General features: G+C 41.6%; 35 non-coding genes and 8 pseudogenes across 35 annotated transcripts; all 43 read right to left on the minus strand.

Annotated features, from left to right (window-relative positions):
* Positions 1 to 85: 85 nt before the first annotated feature.
* Positions 86 to 204, minus strand: LOC134885658 (5S ribosomal RNA). Its single transcript, XR_010169768.1, has one exon. It is a non-coding gene; the product is annotated as a 5S ribosomal RNA (ribosomal RNA).
* A 107-nt stretch (positions 205 to 311) lies between these two features.
* Positions 312 to 430, minus strand: LOC134884405 (5S ribosomal RNA). The gene has a single exon (XR_010168554.1). It is a non-coding gene; the product is annotated as a 5S ribosomal RNA (ribosomal RNA).
* Positions 431 to 537: 107 nt separating this feature from the next.
* Positions 538 to 656, minus strand: LOC135062873 (5S ribosomal RNA). Its single transcript, XR_010249213.1, has one exon. It is a non-coding gene; the product is annotated as a 5S ribosomal RNA (ribosomal RNA).
* A 107-nt stretch (positions 657 to 763) lies between these two features.
* On the minus strand, positions 764 to 883 carry LOC134886412 (5S ribosomal RNA). The gene has a single exon (XR_010170495.1). It is a non-coding gene; the product is annotated as a 5S ribosomal RNA (ribosomal RNA).
* A 107-nt stretch (positions 884 to 990) lies between these two features.
* On the minus strand, positions 991 to 1109 carry LOC135062426 (5S ribosomal RNA). The gene has a single exon (XR_010248776.1). It is a non-coding gene; the product is annotated as a 5S ribosomal RNA (ribosomal RNA).
* Positions 1110 to 1216: 107 nt separating this feature from the next.
* LOC134902226 (5S ribosomal RNA) lies at positions 1217 to 1335 on the minus strand. The gene has a single exon (XR_010175695.1). It is a non-coding gene; the product is annotated as a 5S ribosomal RNA (ribosomal RNA).
* A 107-nt stretch (positions 1336 to 1442) lies between these two features.
* Positions 1443 to 1561, minus strand: LOC134887174 (5S ribosomal RNA; annotated as a pseudogene).
* Positions 1562 to 1668: 107 nt separating this feature from the next.
* LOC134900780 (5S ribosomal RNA) lies at positions 1669 to 1787 on the minus strand. The gene has a single exon (XR_010174284.1). It is a non-coding gene; the product is annotated as a 5S ribosomal RNA (ribosomal RNA).
* A 107-nt stretch (positions 1788 to 1894) lies between these two features.
* LOC135059749 (5S ribosomal RNA) lies at positions 1895 to 2013 on the minus strand. The gene has a single exon (XR_010246149.1). It is a non-coding gene; the product is annotated as a 5S ribosomal RNA (ribosomal RNA).
* Positions 2014 to 2120: 107 nt separating this feature from the next.
* LOC135068088 (5S ribosomal RNA) lies at positions 2121 to 2239 on the minus strand. Its single transcript, XR_010254295.1, has one exon. It is a non-coding gene; the product is annotated as a 5S ribosomal RNA (ribosomal RNA).
* Positions 2240 to 2346: 107 nt separating this feature from the next.
* Positions 2347 to 2465, minus strand: LOC134902227 (5S ribosomal RNA). The gene has a single exon (XR_010175696.1). It is a non-coding gene; the product is annotated as a 5S ribosomal RNA (ribosomal RNA).
* Positions 2466 to 2572: 107 nt separating this feature from the next.
* LOC135059862 (5S ribosomal RNA) lies at positions 2573 to 2691 on the minus strand. Its single transcript, XR_010246260.1, has one exon. It is a non-coding gene; the product is annotated as a 5S ribosomal RNA (ribosomal RNA).
* Positions 2692 to 2798: 107 nt separating this feature from the next.
* On the minus strand, positions 2799 to 2917 carry LOC135067836 (5S ribosomal RNA). The gene has a single exon (XR_010254045.1). It is a non-coding gene; the product is annotated as a 5S ribosomal RNA (ribosomal RNA).
* Positions 2918 to 3024: 107 nt separating this feature from the next.
* LOC134893752 (5S ribosomal RNA) lies at positions 3025 to 3143 on the minus strand (annotated as a pseudogene).
* Positions 3144 to 3250: 107 nt separating this feature from the next.
* On the minus strand, positions 3251 to 3369 carry LOC135067847 (5S ribosomal RNA). Its single transcript, XR_010254056.1, has one exon. It is a non-coding gene; the product is annotated as a 5S ribosomal RNA (ribosomal RNA).
* Positions 3370 to 3476: 107 nt separating this feature from the next.
* On the minus strand, positions 3477 to 3595 carry LOC135066505 (5S ribosomal RNA). Its single transcript, XR_010252753.1, has one exon. It is a non-coding gene; the product is annotated as a 5S ribosomal RNA (ribosomal RNA).
* A 107-nt stretch (positions 3596 to 3702) lies between these two features.
* Positions 3703 to 3821, minus strand: LOC134901360 (5S ribosomal RNA). The gene has a single exon (XR_010174850.1). It is a non-coding gene; the product is annotated as a 5S ribosomal RNA (ribosomal RNA).
* A 107-nt stretch (positions 3822 to 3928) lies between these two features.
* Positions 3929 to 4047, minus strand: LOC135066009 (5S ribosomal RNA). Its single transcript, XR_010252271.1, has one exon. It is a non-coding gene; the product is annotated as a 5S ribosomal RNA (ribosomal RNA).
* Positions 4048 to 4154: 107 nt separating this feature from the next.
* Positions 4155 to 4273, minus strand: LOC135060941 (5S ribosomal RNA). Its single transcript, XR_010247336.1, has one exon. It is a non-coding gene; the product is annotated as a 5S ribosomal RNA (ribosomal RNA).
* Positions 4274 to 4380: 107 nt separating this feature from the next.
* Positions 4381 to 4499, minus strand: LOC135060942 (5S ribosomal RNA). Its single transcript, XR_010247337.1, has one exon. It is a non-coding gene; the product is annotated as a 5S ribosomal RNA (ribosomal RNA).
* Positions 4500 to 4606: 107 nt separating this feature from the next.
* LOC135069298 (5S ribosomal RNA) lies at positions 4607 to 4725 on the minus strand. Its single transcript, XR_010255482.1, has one exon. It is a non-coding gene; the product is annotated as a 5S ribosomal RNA (ribosomal RNA).
* A 107-nt stretch (positions 4726 to 4832) lies between these two features.
* On the minus strand, positions 4833 to 4951 carry LOC134887539 (5S ribosomal RNA; annotated as a pseudogene).
* A 107-nt stretch (positions 4952 to 5058) lies between these two features.
* Positions 5059 to 5177, minus strand: LOC134885389 (5S ribosomal RNA). The gene has a single exon (XR_010169504.1). It is a non-coding gene; the product is annotated as a 5S ribosomal RNA (ribosomal RNA).
* Positions 5178 to 5284: 107 nt separating this feature from the next.
* LOC135064936 (5S ribosomal RNA) lies at positions 5285 to 5403 on the minus strand. Its single transcript, XR_010251232.1, has one exon. It is a non-coding gene; the product is annotated as a 5S ribosomal RNA (ribosomal RNA).
* A 107-nt stretch (positions 5404 to 5510) lies between these two features.
* LOC134891603 (5S ribosomal RNA) lies at positions 5511 to 5629 on the minus strand (annotated as a pseudogene).
* Positions 5630 to 5736: 107 nt separating this feature from the next.
* On the minus strand, positions 5737 to 5855 carry LOC134889561 (5S ribosomal RNA; annotated as a pseudogene).
* Positions 5856 to 5962: 107 nt separating this feature from the next.
* LOC135067749 (5S ribosomal RNA) lies at positions 5963 to 6081 on the minus strand. The gene has a single exon (XR_010253959.1). It is a non-coding gene; the product is annotated as a 5S ribosomal RNA (ribosomal RNA).
* Positions 6082 to 6188: 107 nt separating this feature from the next.
* Positions 6189 to 6307, minus strand: LOC134890296 (5S ribosomal RNA; annotated as a pseudogene).
* Positions 6308 to 6414: 107 nt separating this feature from the next.
* On the minus strand, positions 6415 to 6533 carry LOC135066220 (5S ribosomal RNA). The gene has a single exon (XR_010252474.1). It is a non-coding gene; the product is annotated as a 5S ribosomal RNA (ribosomal RNA).
* Positions 6534 to 6640: 107 nt separating this feature from the next.
* On the minus strand, positions 6641 to 6759 carry LOC135067435 (5S ribosomal RNA). The gene has a single exon (XR_010253650.1). It is a non-coding gene; the product is annotated as a 5S ribosomal RNA (ribosomal RNA).
* A 107-nt stretch (positions 6760 to 6866) lies between these two features.
* On the minus strand, positions 6867 to 6985 carry LOC134891384 (5S ribosomal RNA; annotated as a pseudogene).
* A 107-nt stretch (positions 6986 to 7092) lies between these two features.
* On the minus strand, positions 7093 to 7211 carry LOC135067858 (5S ribosomal RNA). The gene has a single exon (XR_010254067.1). It is a non-coding gene; the product is annotated as a 5S ribosomal RNA (ribosomal RNA).
* Positions 7212 to 7318: 107 nt separating this feature from the next.
* Positions 7319 to 7437, minus strand: LOC134902229 (5S ribosomal RNA). Its single transcript, XR_010175698.1, has one exon. It is a non-coding gene; the product is annotated as a 5S ribosomal RNA (ribosomal RNA).
* A 107-nt stretch (positions 7438 to 7544) lies between these two features.
* Positions 7545 to 7663, minus strand: LOC134886977 (5S ribosomal RNA; annotated as a pseudogene).
* A 107-nt stretch (positions 7664 to 7770) lies between these two features.
* LOC135069185 (5S ribosomal RNA) lies at positions 7771 to 7889 on the minus strand. The gene has a single exon (XR_010255373.1). It is a non-coding gene; the product is annotated as a 5S ribosomal RNA (ribosomal RNA).
* A 107-nt stretch (positions 7890 to 7996) lies between these two features.
* Positions 7997 to 8115, minus strand: LOC135061008 (5S ribosomal RNA). Its single transcript, XR_010247401.1, has one exon. It is a non-coding gene; the product is annotated as a 5S ribosomal RNA (ribosomal RNA).
* Positions 8116 to 8222: 107 nt separating this feature from the next.
* On the minus strand, positions 8223 to 8341 carry LOC135067870 (5S ribosomal RNA). Its single transcript, XR_010254078.1, has one exon. It is a non-coding gene; the product is annotated as a 5S ribosomal RNA (ribosomal RNA).
* Positions 8342 to 8448: 107 nt separating this feature from the next.
* On the minus strand, positions 8449 to 8567 carry LOC135063515 (5S ribosomal RNA). The gene has a single exon (XR_010249843.1). It is a non-coding gene; the product is annotated as a 5S ribosomal RNA (ribosomal RNA).
* A 107-nt stretch (positions 8568 to 8674) lies between these two features.
* On the minus strand, positions 8675 to 8793 carry LOC135069186 (5S ribosomal RNA). The gene has a single exon (XR_010255374.1). It is a non-coding gene; the product is annotated as a 5S ribosomal RNA (ribosomal RNA).
* A 107-nt stretch (positions 8794 to 8900) lies between these two features.
* Positions 8901 to 9019, minus strand: LOC135059015 (5S ribosomal RNA). Its single transcript, XR_010245435.1, has one exon. It is a non-coding gene; the product is annotated as a 5S ribosomal RNA (ribosomal RNA).
* Positions 9020 to 9126: 107 nt separating this feature from the next.
* LOC135067881 (5S ribosomal RNA) lies at positions 9127 to 9245 on the minus strand. Its single transcript, XR_010254089.1, has one exon. It is a non-coding gene; the product is annotated as a 5S ribosomal RNA (ribosomal RNA).
* Positions 9246 to 9352: 107 nt separating this feature from the next.
* LOC135063516 (5S ribosomal RNA) lies at positions 9353 to 9471 on the minus strand. Its single transcript, XR_010249844.1, has one exon. It is a non-coding gene; the product is annotated as a 5S ribosomal RNA (ribosomal RNA).
* Positions 9472 to 9578: 107 nt separating this feature from the next.
* On the minus strand, positions 9579 to 9697 carry LOC134884406 (5S ribosomal RNA). The gene has a single exon (XR_010168555.1). It is a non-coding gene; the product is annotated as a 5S ribosomal RNA (ribosomal RNA).
* Between the last annotated feature and the right edge of the window lie 93 nt (positions 9698 to 9790).

Below are 9790 nucleotides of genomic sequence, written 5' to 3' on the forward strand. Positions count from 1 at the left end.
ACTTTTCTACTTCTAACTACTGGTTCATAAATGAATACGTTTGAAAATGGAATGCATCAACAGAACGGTGTTGGCAGTATAAAAATATCTACAGCACCTTGTATTCCCAGGTTGTCTCCCATCCAAGTACTAACCAGGCCCAACACTGCTTAGCTTCCAAGATCAGATGAGATTGGGCGTATCCAATGTGGTGTGGCTGTAGATGAGCTTTGTGGTTTCTGTTAGAACTTTTCTACTTCTAACTACTGTTTCATAAATGAATACGTTTGAAAATGGAATGCATCAACAGAACGGTGTTGGCAGTATAAAAATATCTACAGCACCTTGTATTCCCAGGTGGTCTCCCATCCAAGTACTAACCAAGCCCAACACTGCTTAGCTTCCAAGATCAGGTGAGATTGGGCATATCCAGTGTGGTGTGGCTGTAGATGAGCTTTGTGGTTTCTGTTAGAACTTTTCTACTTCTAACTACTGGTTCATAAATGAATACGTTTGAAAATGGAATGCATCAACAGAACAGTGTTGGCAGTATAAAAATATCTACAGCACGTTGTATTCCCAGGTGGTCTCCCATCCAAGTACTAACAAGGCCCAACACTGCTTAGCTTCCAAGATCAGACGAGATTGGGCGTATCCAGTGTGGTGTGGCTGTAGATGAGCTTTGTGGTTTCTGTTAGAACTTTTCTACTTCTAACTACTGGTTCATAAATGAATACGTTTGAAAATGGAATGCATCAACAGAACGGTGTTGGCAGTATAAAAATATCTACAGCACCTTGTATTCCCAGGTGGTCTCCCATCCAAGTACTAACAAGGCCCAACACTGCCTTAGCTTCCAAGATCAGGTGAGATTGGGCATATCCAGTGTGGTGTGGCTGTAGATGAGCTTTGTGGTTTCTGTTAGAACTTTTCTACTTCTAACTACTGGTTCATAAATGAATACGTTTGAAAATGGAATGCATCAACAGAACGGTGTTGGCAGTATAAAGATATCTACAGCACCTTGTATTCCCAGGTGGTCTCCCATCCAAGTACTAACCAGGCCCAACACTGCTTAGCTTCCAAGATCAGATGAGATTGGGCGTATCCAGTGTGGTGTGGCTGTATATGAGCTTTGTGGTTTCTGTTAGAACTTTTCTACTTCTAACTACTGGTTCATAAATGAATACGTTTGAAAATGGAATGCATCAACAGAACGGTGTTGGCAGTATAAAAATATCTACAGCACCTTGTATTCCCAGGTGGTCTCCCATCCAAGTACTAACCAGGCCCAACACTGCTTAGCTTCCAAGATCAGATGAGATTGGGCGTATCCAATGTGGTGTGGCTGTAGATGAGCTTTGTGGTTTCTGTTAGAACTTTTCTACTTCTAACTACTGGTTCATAAATGAATACGTTTGAAAATGGAATGCATCAACAGAACGGTGTTGGCAGTATAAAAATATCTACAGCACCTTGTATTCCCAGGTGGTCTCCCATCCAAGTACTAACCAAGCCCAACACTGCTTAGCTTCCAAGATCAGGTGAGATTGGGCGTATCCTGTGTGGTGTGGCTGTAGATGAGCTTTGTGGTTTCTGTTAGAACTTTTCTACTTCTAACTACTGGTTCATAAATGAATACATTTGAAAATGGAATGCATCAACAGAACAGTGTTGGCAGTATAAAAATATCTACAGCACCTTGTATTCCCTGGTGGTCTCCCATCCAAGTACTAACAAGGCCCAACACTGCTTAGCTTCCAAGATCAGACGAGATTGGGCGTATCCAGTGTGGTGTGGCTGTAGATGAGCTTTGTGGTTTCTGTTAGAACTTTTCTACTTCTAACTACTGGTTCATAAATGAATACGTTTGAAAATGGAATGCATCAACAGAACGGTGTTGGCAGTATAAAAATATCTACAGCACCTTGTATTCCCAGGTGGTCTCCCATCCAAGTACTAACAAGGCCCAACACTGCTTAGCTTCCAAGATCAGACGAGATTGGGCGTATCCAGTGTGGTGTGGCTGTAGATGAGCTTTGTGGTTTCTGTTAGAACTTTTCTACTTCTAACTACTGTTTCATAAATGAATACATTTGAAAATGGTATGCATCAACAGAACGGTGTTGGCAGTATAAAAATATCTACAGCACCTTGTATTCCCAGGTGGTCTCCCATCCAAGTACTAACCAGTCCCAACACTGCTTAGCTTCCAAGATCAGATGAGATTGGGCGTATCCAGTGTGGTGTGGCTGTAGATGCGCTTTGTGGTTTCTGTTAGAACTTTTCTACTTCTAACTACTGGTTCATAAATGAATACGTTTGAAAATGGAATGCATCAACAGAACGGTGTTAGCAGTATAAAAATATCTACAGCACCTTGTATTCCCAGGTGGTCTCCCATCCAAGTACTAACCAGGCCCAACACTGCTTAGCTTCCAAGATCAGATGAGATTGGGCGTATCCAATGTGGTGTGGCTGTAGATGAGCTTTGTGGTTTCTGTTAGAACTTTTCTACTTCTAACTACTGTTTCATAAATGAATACGTTTGAAAATGGAATGCATCAACAGAACGGTGTTGGCAGTATAAAAATATCTACAGCACCTTGTATTCCCAGGTGGTCTCCCATCCAAGTACTAACAAGGCCCAACACTGCTTAGCTTCCAAGATCAGACGAGATTGGGCGTATCCAGTGTGGTGTGGCTGTAGATGAGCTTTGTGGTTTCTGTTAGAACTTTTCTACTTCTAACTACTGGTTCATAAATGAATATGTTTGAAAATGGAATGCATCAACAGAACGGTGTTGGCAGTATAAAAATATCTACAGCACCTTGTATTCCCAGGTGGTCTCCCATCCAAGTACTAACCAGGCCCAACACTGCTTAGCTTCCAAGATCAGATGAGATTGGGCGTATCCAGTGTGGTGTGGCTGTAGATGAGCTTTGTGGTTTCTGTTAGAACTTTTCTACTTCTAACTACTGGTTCATAAATGAATACGTTTGAAAATGGAATGCATCAACAGAACGGTGTTGGCAGTATAAAAATATCTACAGCACCTTGTATTCCCAGGTGGTCTCCCATCCAAGTACTAACCAAGCCCAACACTGCTTAGCTTTTAAGATCAGATGAGATTGGGCATATCCAGTGTGGTGTGTCTGTAGATGAGCTGTGGGGTTTCTGTTAGAACTTTTCTACTTCTAACTACTGGTTCATAAATGAATACATTTGAAAATGGTATGCATCAACAGAACGGTGTTGGCAGTATAAAAATATCTACAGCACCTTGTATTCCCAGGTGGTCTCCCATCCAAGTACTAACCAGGCCCAACACTGCTTAGCTTCCAAGATCAGATGAGATTGGGCGTATCCAGTGTGGTGTGGCTGTAGATGAGCTTTGTGGTTTCTGTTAGAACTTTTCTACTTCTAACTACTGGTTCATAAATGAATACATTTGAAAATGGAATGCATCAACAGAATGGTGTTGGCAGTATAAAAATATCTACAGCACCTTGTATTCCCAGGTGGTCTCCCATCCAAGTACTAACCAGGCCCAACACTGCTTAACTTCTAAGATCAGATGAGATTGGGCATATCCAGTGTGGTGTGGCTGTAGATGAGCTTTGTGGTTTCTGTTAGAACTTTTCTACTTCTAACTACTGGTTCATAAATGAATACGTTTGAAAATGGAATGCATCAACAGAACAGTGTTGGAAGTATAAAAATACCTACAGCTCCTTGTATTCCCAGGTGGTCTCCCATCCAAGTACTAACAAGGCCCAACACTGCTTAGCTTCCAAGATCAGATGAGATTGGGCGTATCCAGTGTGGTGTGGCTGTAGATGAGTATTGTGGTTTCTGTTAGAACTTTTCTACTTCTAACTACTGGTTCATAAATGAATACGTTTGAAAATGGAATGCATCAACAGAACGGTGTTGGCAGTATTAAAATATCCACAGCACCTTGTATTCCCAGGTGGTCTCCCATCCAAGTACTAACCAGGCCCAACACTGCTTAGCTTCCAAGATCAGATGAGATTGGGCGTATCCAGTGTGGTGAGGCTGTAGATGCGCTTTGTGGTTTCTGTTAGAACTTTTCTACTTCTAACTACTGGTTCATAAATTAATAAGTTTGAAAATGGAATGCATCAACAGAACGGTGTTGGCAGTATAAAAATATCTACAGCACCTTGTATTCCCAGGTGGTCTCCCATCCAAGTACTAACCAGGCCCAACACTGCTTAGCTTCCAAGATCAGATGAGATTGGGCGTATCCAATGTGGTGTGACTGTAGATGAGCTTTGTGGTTTCTGTTAGAACTTTTCTACTTCTAACTACTGGTTCATAAATGAATATGTTTGAAAATGGAATGCATCAACAGAACGTTGTTGGCAGTATAAAAATATCTACAGCACCTTGTATTCCCAGGTGGTCTCCCATCCAAGTACTAACCAGGCCCAACACTGCTTAGCTTCCAAGATCAGATGAGATTGGGCGTATCCAATGTGGTGTGACTGTAGATGAGCATTGTGGTTTCTGTTAGAACTTTTCTACTTCTAACTACTGGTTCATAAATGAATACGTTTGAAAATGGAATGCATCAACAGAACGGTGTTGGCAGTATAAAAATATCTACAGCACCTTGTATTCCCAGGTGGTCTCCCATCCAAGTACTAACCAGGCCCAACACTGCTTAGCTTCTAAGATCAGATGAGATTGGGCATATCCAGTGTGGTGTGGCTGTAGATGAGCTTTGGGGTTTCTGTTAGAACTTTTCTACTTCTAACTACTGGTTCATAAATGAATACATTTGAAAATTGTATGCATCAACAGAACGGTGTTGGCAGTATAAAAATATCTACAGCACCTTGTATTCCCAGGTGCTCTCCCATCCAAGTACTAACCAGGCCCAACACTGCTTAGCTTCCAAAATCAGATGAGATTGGGCGTATCCAGTGTGGTGTGGCTGTAGATGCGCTTTGTGGTTTCTGTTAGAACTTTTTTACTTCTAACTACTGGTTCATAAATGAATACGTTTGAAAATGGAATGCATCAACAGAACGGTGTTGGCAGTATAAAAATATCTACAGCATCTTGTATTCCCAGGTGGTCTCCCATCCAAGTACTAACCAGGCCCAACACTGCTTAGCTTCCAAAATCAGATGAGATTGGGCGTATCCAGTGTGGTGTGGCTGTAGATGCGCTTTGTGGTTTCTGTTAGAACTTTTCTACTTCTAACTACTGGTTCATAAATTAATACGTTTGAAAATGGAATGCATCAACAGAACGGTGTTGGCAGTATAAAAATATCTACAGCACCTTGTATTCCCAGGTGGTCTCCCATACAAGTACTAACCAGGCCCAACACTGCTTAGCTTCCAAGATCAGATGAGATTGGGCGTATCCAATGTGGTGTGGCTGTAGATGTGCTTTGTGGTTTCTGTTAGAACTTTTCTACTTCTAATTACTGGTTCATAAATGAATACGTTTGAAAATTGAATGCATCAACAGAACAGTGTTGGAAGTATAAAAATACCTACAGCACCTTGTATTCCCAGGTGGTCTCCCATCCAAGTACTAACCAGGCCCAACACTGCTTAGCTTCTAAGATCAGTTGAGATTGGGCGTATCCATTGTGGTGTGGCTGTAGATGAGTTTTGTGGTTTCTGTTAGAACTTTTCTACTTCTAACTACTGGTTCATAAATGAATACGTTTGAAAATGGAATGCATCAACAGAACGGTGTTGGCAGTATTAAAATATCCATAGCACCTTGTATTCCCAGGTGGTCTCCCATCCAAGTACTAACCAGGCCCAACACTGCTTAGCTTCCAAAATCAGATGAGATTGGGCGTATCCAGTGTGGTGTGGCTGTAAATGAGCTTTGTGGTTTCTGTTAGAACTTTTCTACTTATAACTACAGGTTCATAAATGAATACGTTTAAAAATGGAATGCATCAACAGAACGGTGTTGGCAGTATAAAAATATCTACAGCACCTTGTATTCCCAGGTGGTCTCCCATCCACGTACTAACAAGGCCCAACACTGCATAGCTTCCAAGATCAGATGAGATTGGGCGTATCCAGTGTGGTGTGGCTGTAGATGAGCTTTGTGGTTTCTGTTAGAACTTTTCTACTTCTAACTACTGGTTCATAAATGAATACATTTGAAAATGGAATGCATCAACAGAATGGTGTTGGCAGTATAAAAATATCTACAGCACCTTGTATTCCCAGGTGGTCTCCCATCCAAGTACTAACCAGGCCCAACACTGCTTAGTTTCTACGATCAGATGAGATTGGGCATATCCAGTGTGGTGTGGCTGTAGATGAGCCTTATGGTTTCTGTTAGAACTTTTTTACTTCTAACTACTGGTTCATAAATGAATACGTTTGAAAATGGAATGCATCAACAGAACAGTGTTGGCAGTATAAAAATATCTACAGCGCCTTGTATTCCCAGGTGGTCTCCCATCCAAGTACTAACCAGGCCCAACACTGCTTAGCTTCCAAGATCAGATGAGATTGGGCGTATCCAGTGTGATGTGGCTGTAGATGAGCTTTGTGGTTTCTGTTAGAACTTTTCTACTTCTAACTACTGGTTCAAAAATGAATACGTTTGAAAATGGAATGCATCAACAGAACGGTGTTGGCAGTATAAAAATATCTACAGCACCTTGTATTACCAGGTGGTCTCCCATCCAAGTACTAACCAGGCCCAACACTGCTTAGCTTCCAAGATCAGATGAGATTGGGCGTATCCAGTGTGGTGTGGCTGTAGATGAGCTTTGTGGTTTCTGTTAGAACTTTTCTACTTCTAACTACTGTTTCATAAATGAATACATTTGAAAATGGTATGCATCAACAGAACGGTGTTGGCAGTTTAAAAATATCTACAGCACCTTGTATTCCCAGGTGGTCTCCCATCCAAGTACTAACCAAGCCCAACACTGCTTAGCTTCTAAGATCAGATGAGATTGGGCATATCCAGTGTGGTGTGTCTGTAGATGAGCTTTGGGGTTTCTGTTAGAACTTTTCTACTTCTAACTACTGGTTCATAAATGAATACATTTGAAAATGGTATGCATCAACAGAACGGTGTTGGCAGTATAAAAATATCTACAGCACCTTGTATTCCCAGGTGGTCTCCCATCCAAGTACTAACCAGGCCCAACACTGCTTAGCTTCCAAGATCAGATGAGATTGGGCGTATCCAGTGTGGTGTGGCTGTAGATGCGCTTTGTGGTTTCTGTTAGAACTTTTCTACTTCTAACTACTGGTTCATAAATGAATACGTTTGAAAATGGAATGCATCAACAGAACGGTGTTAGCAGTATAAAAATATCTACAGCACCTTGTATTCCCAGGTGGTCTCCCATCCAAGTACTAACCAGGCCCAACACTGCTTAGCTTCCAAGATCAGATGAGATTGGGCGTATCCAATGTGGTGTGGCTGTAGATGAGCTTTGTGGTTTCTGTTAGAACTTTTCTACTTCTAACTACTGTTTCATAAATGAATACGTTTGAAAATGGAATGCATCAACAGAACGGTGTTGGCAGTATAAAAATATCTACAGCACCTTGTATTCCCAGGTGGTCTCCCATCCAAGTACTAACCAAGCCCAACACTGTTTAGCTTCCAAGATCAGGTGAGATTGGGCGAATCCAGTGTGGTGTGGCTGTAGATGAGCTTTGTGGTTTCTGTTAGAACTTTTCTACTTCTAACTACTGGTTCATAAATGAATACGTTTGAAAATGGAATGCATCAACAGAACTGTGTTGGCAGTATAAAAATATCTACAGCACCTTGTATTCCCAGATGGTCTCCCATCCAAGTACTAACAAGGCCCAACACTGCTTAGCTTCCAAGATAAGACGAGATTGGGCGTATCCAGTGTGGTGTGGCTGTAGATGAGCTTTGTGGTTTCTGTTAGAACTTTTCTACTTCTAACTACTGGTTCATAAATGAATATGTTTAAAAATGGAATGCATCAACAGAACGGTGTTGGCAGTATAAAAATATCTACAGCACCTTGTATTCCCAGGTGGTCTCCCATGCAAGTACTAACCAGGCCCAACACTGCTTAGCTTCCAAGATCAGATGAGATTGGGCGTATCCAGTGTGGTGTGGCTGTAGATGAGCTTTGTGGTTTCTGTTAGAACTTTTCTACTTCTAACTACTGGTTCATAAATGAATACGTTTGAAAATGGAATGCATCAACAGAACGGTGTTGGCAGTATAAAAATATCTACAGCACCTTGTATTCCCAGGTGGTCTCCCATCCAAGTACTAACCAGGCCCAACACTGCTTAGCTTCCAAGATCAGATGAGATTGGGCGTATCCAGTGTGGTGTGGCTGTAGATGCGCTTTGTGGTTTCTGTTAGAACTTTTCTACTTCTAACTACTGGTTCATAAATGAATACGTTTGAAAATGGAATGCATCAACAGAACGGTGTTGGCAGTATAAAAATATCTACAGCACCTTGTATTCCCAGGTGGTCTCCCATCCAAGTACTAACCAGGCCCAACACTGCTTAGCTTCCAAGATCAGATGAGATTGGGCGTATCCAATGTGGTGTGGCTGTAGAAAAGCTTTGTGGTTTCTGTTAGAACTTTTCTACTTCTAACTACTGGTTCATAAATGAATACGTTTGAAAATGGAATGCATCAACAGAACTGTGTTGGCAGTATAAAAATATCTACAGCACCTTGTATTCCCAGATGGTCTCCCATCCAAGTACTAACAAGGCCCAACACTGCTTAGCTTCCAAGATAAGACGAGATTGGGCGTATCCAGTGTGGTGTGGCTGTAGATGAGCTTTGTGGTTTCTGTTAGAACTTTTCTACTTCTAACTACTGGTTCATAAATGAATATGTTTAAAAATGGAATGCATCAACAGAACGGTGTTGGCAGTATAAAAATATCTACAGCACCTTGTATTCCCAGGTGGTCTCCCATCCAAGTACTAACCAGGCCCAACACTGCTTAGCTTCCAAGATCAGATGAGATTGGGCATATCCAGTGTGGTGTGGCTGTAGATGAGCTTTGTGGTTTCTGTTAGAACTTTTCTACTTCTAACTACTGGTTCATAAATGAATACGTTTGAAAATGGAATGCATCAACAGAACGGTGTTGGCAGTATAAAAATATCTACAGCACCTTGTATTCCCAGGTGGTCTCCCATCCAAGTACTAACCAGGCCCAACACTGCTTAGCTTCCAAGATCAGATGAGATTGGGCGTATCCAGTGTGGTGTGGCTGTAGATGCGCTTTGTGGTTTCTGTTAGAACTTTTCTACTTCTAACTACTGGTTCATAAATGAATACGTTTGAAAATGGAATGCATCAACAGAACGGTGTTGGCAGTATAAAAATATCTACAGCACCTTGTATTCCCAGGTGGTCTCCCATCCAAGTACTAACCAGGCCCAACACTGCTTAGCTTCCAAGATCAGATGAGATTGGGCGTATCCAATGTGGTGTGGCTGTAGAAAAGCTTTGTGGTTTCTGTTAGAACTTTTCTACTTCTAACTACTGTTTCATAAATGAATACGTTTGAAAATGGAATGCATCAACAGAACGGTGTTGGCAGTATAAAAATATCTACAGCACCTTGTATTCCCAGGTGGTCTCCCATCCAAGTACTAACCAAGCCCAACACTGCTTAGCTTCCAAGATCAGGTGAGATTGGGCATATCCAGTGTGGTGTGGCTGTAGATGAGCTTTGTGGTTTCTGTTAGAACTTTTCTACTTCTAACTACTGGTTCATAAATGAATACGTTTGAAAATGAAATGCATCAACAGAACGGTGT

Source organism: Pseudophryne corroboree, chromosome 3 (genome assembly GCF_028390025.1).
Source record: "Pseudophryne corroboree isolate aPseCor3 chromosome 3, aPseCor3.hap2, whole genome shotgun sequence".
NCBI lineage: Eukaryota > Metazoa > Chordata > Amphibia > Anura > Myobatrachidae > Pseudophryne > Pseudophryne corroboree.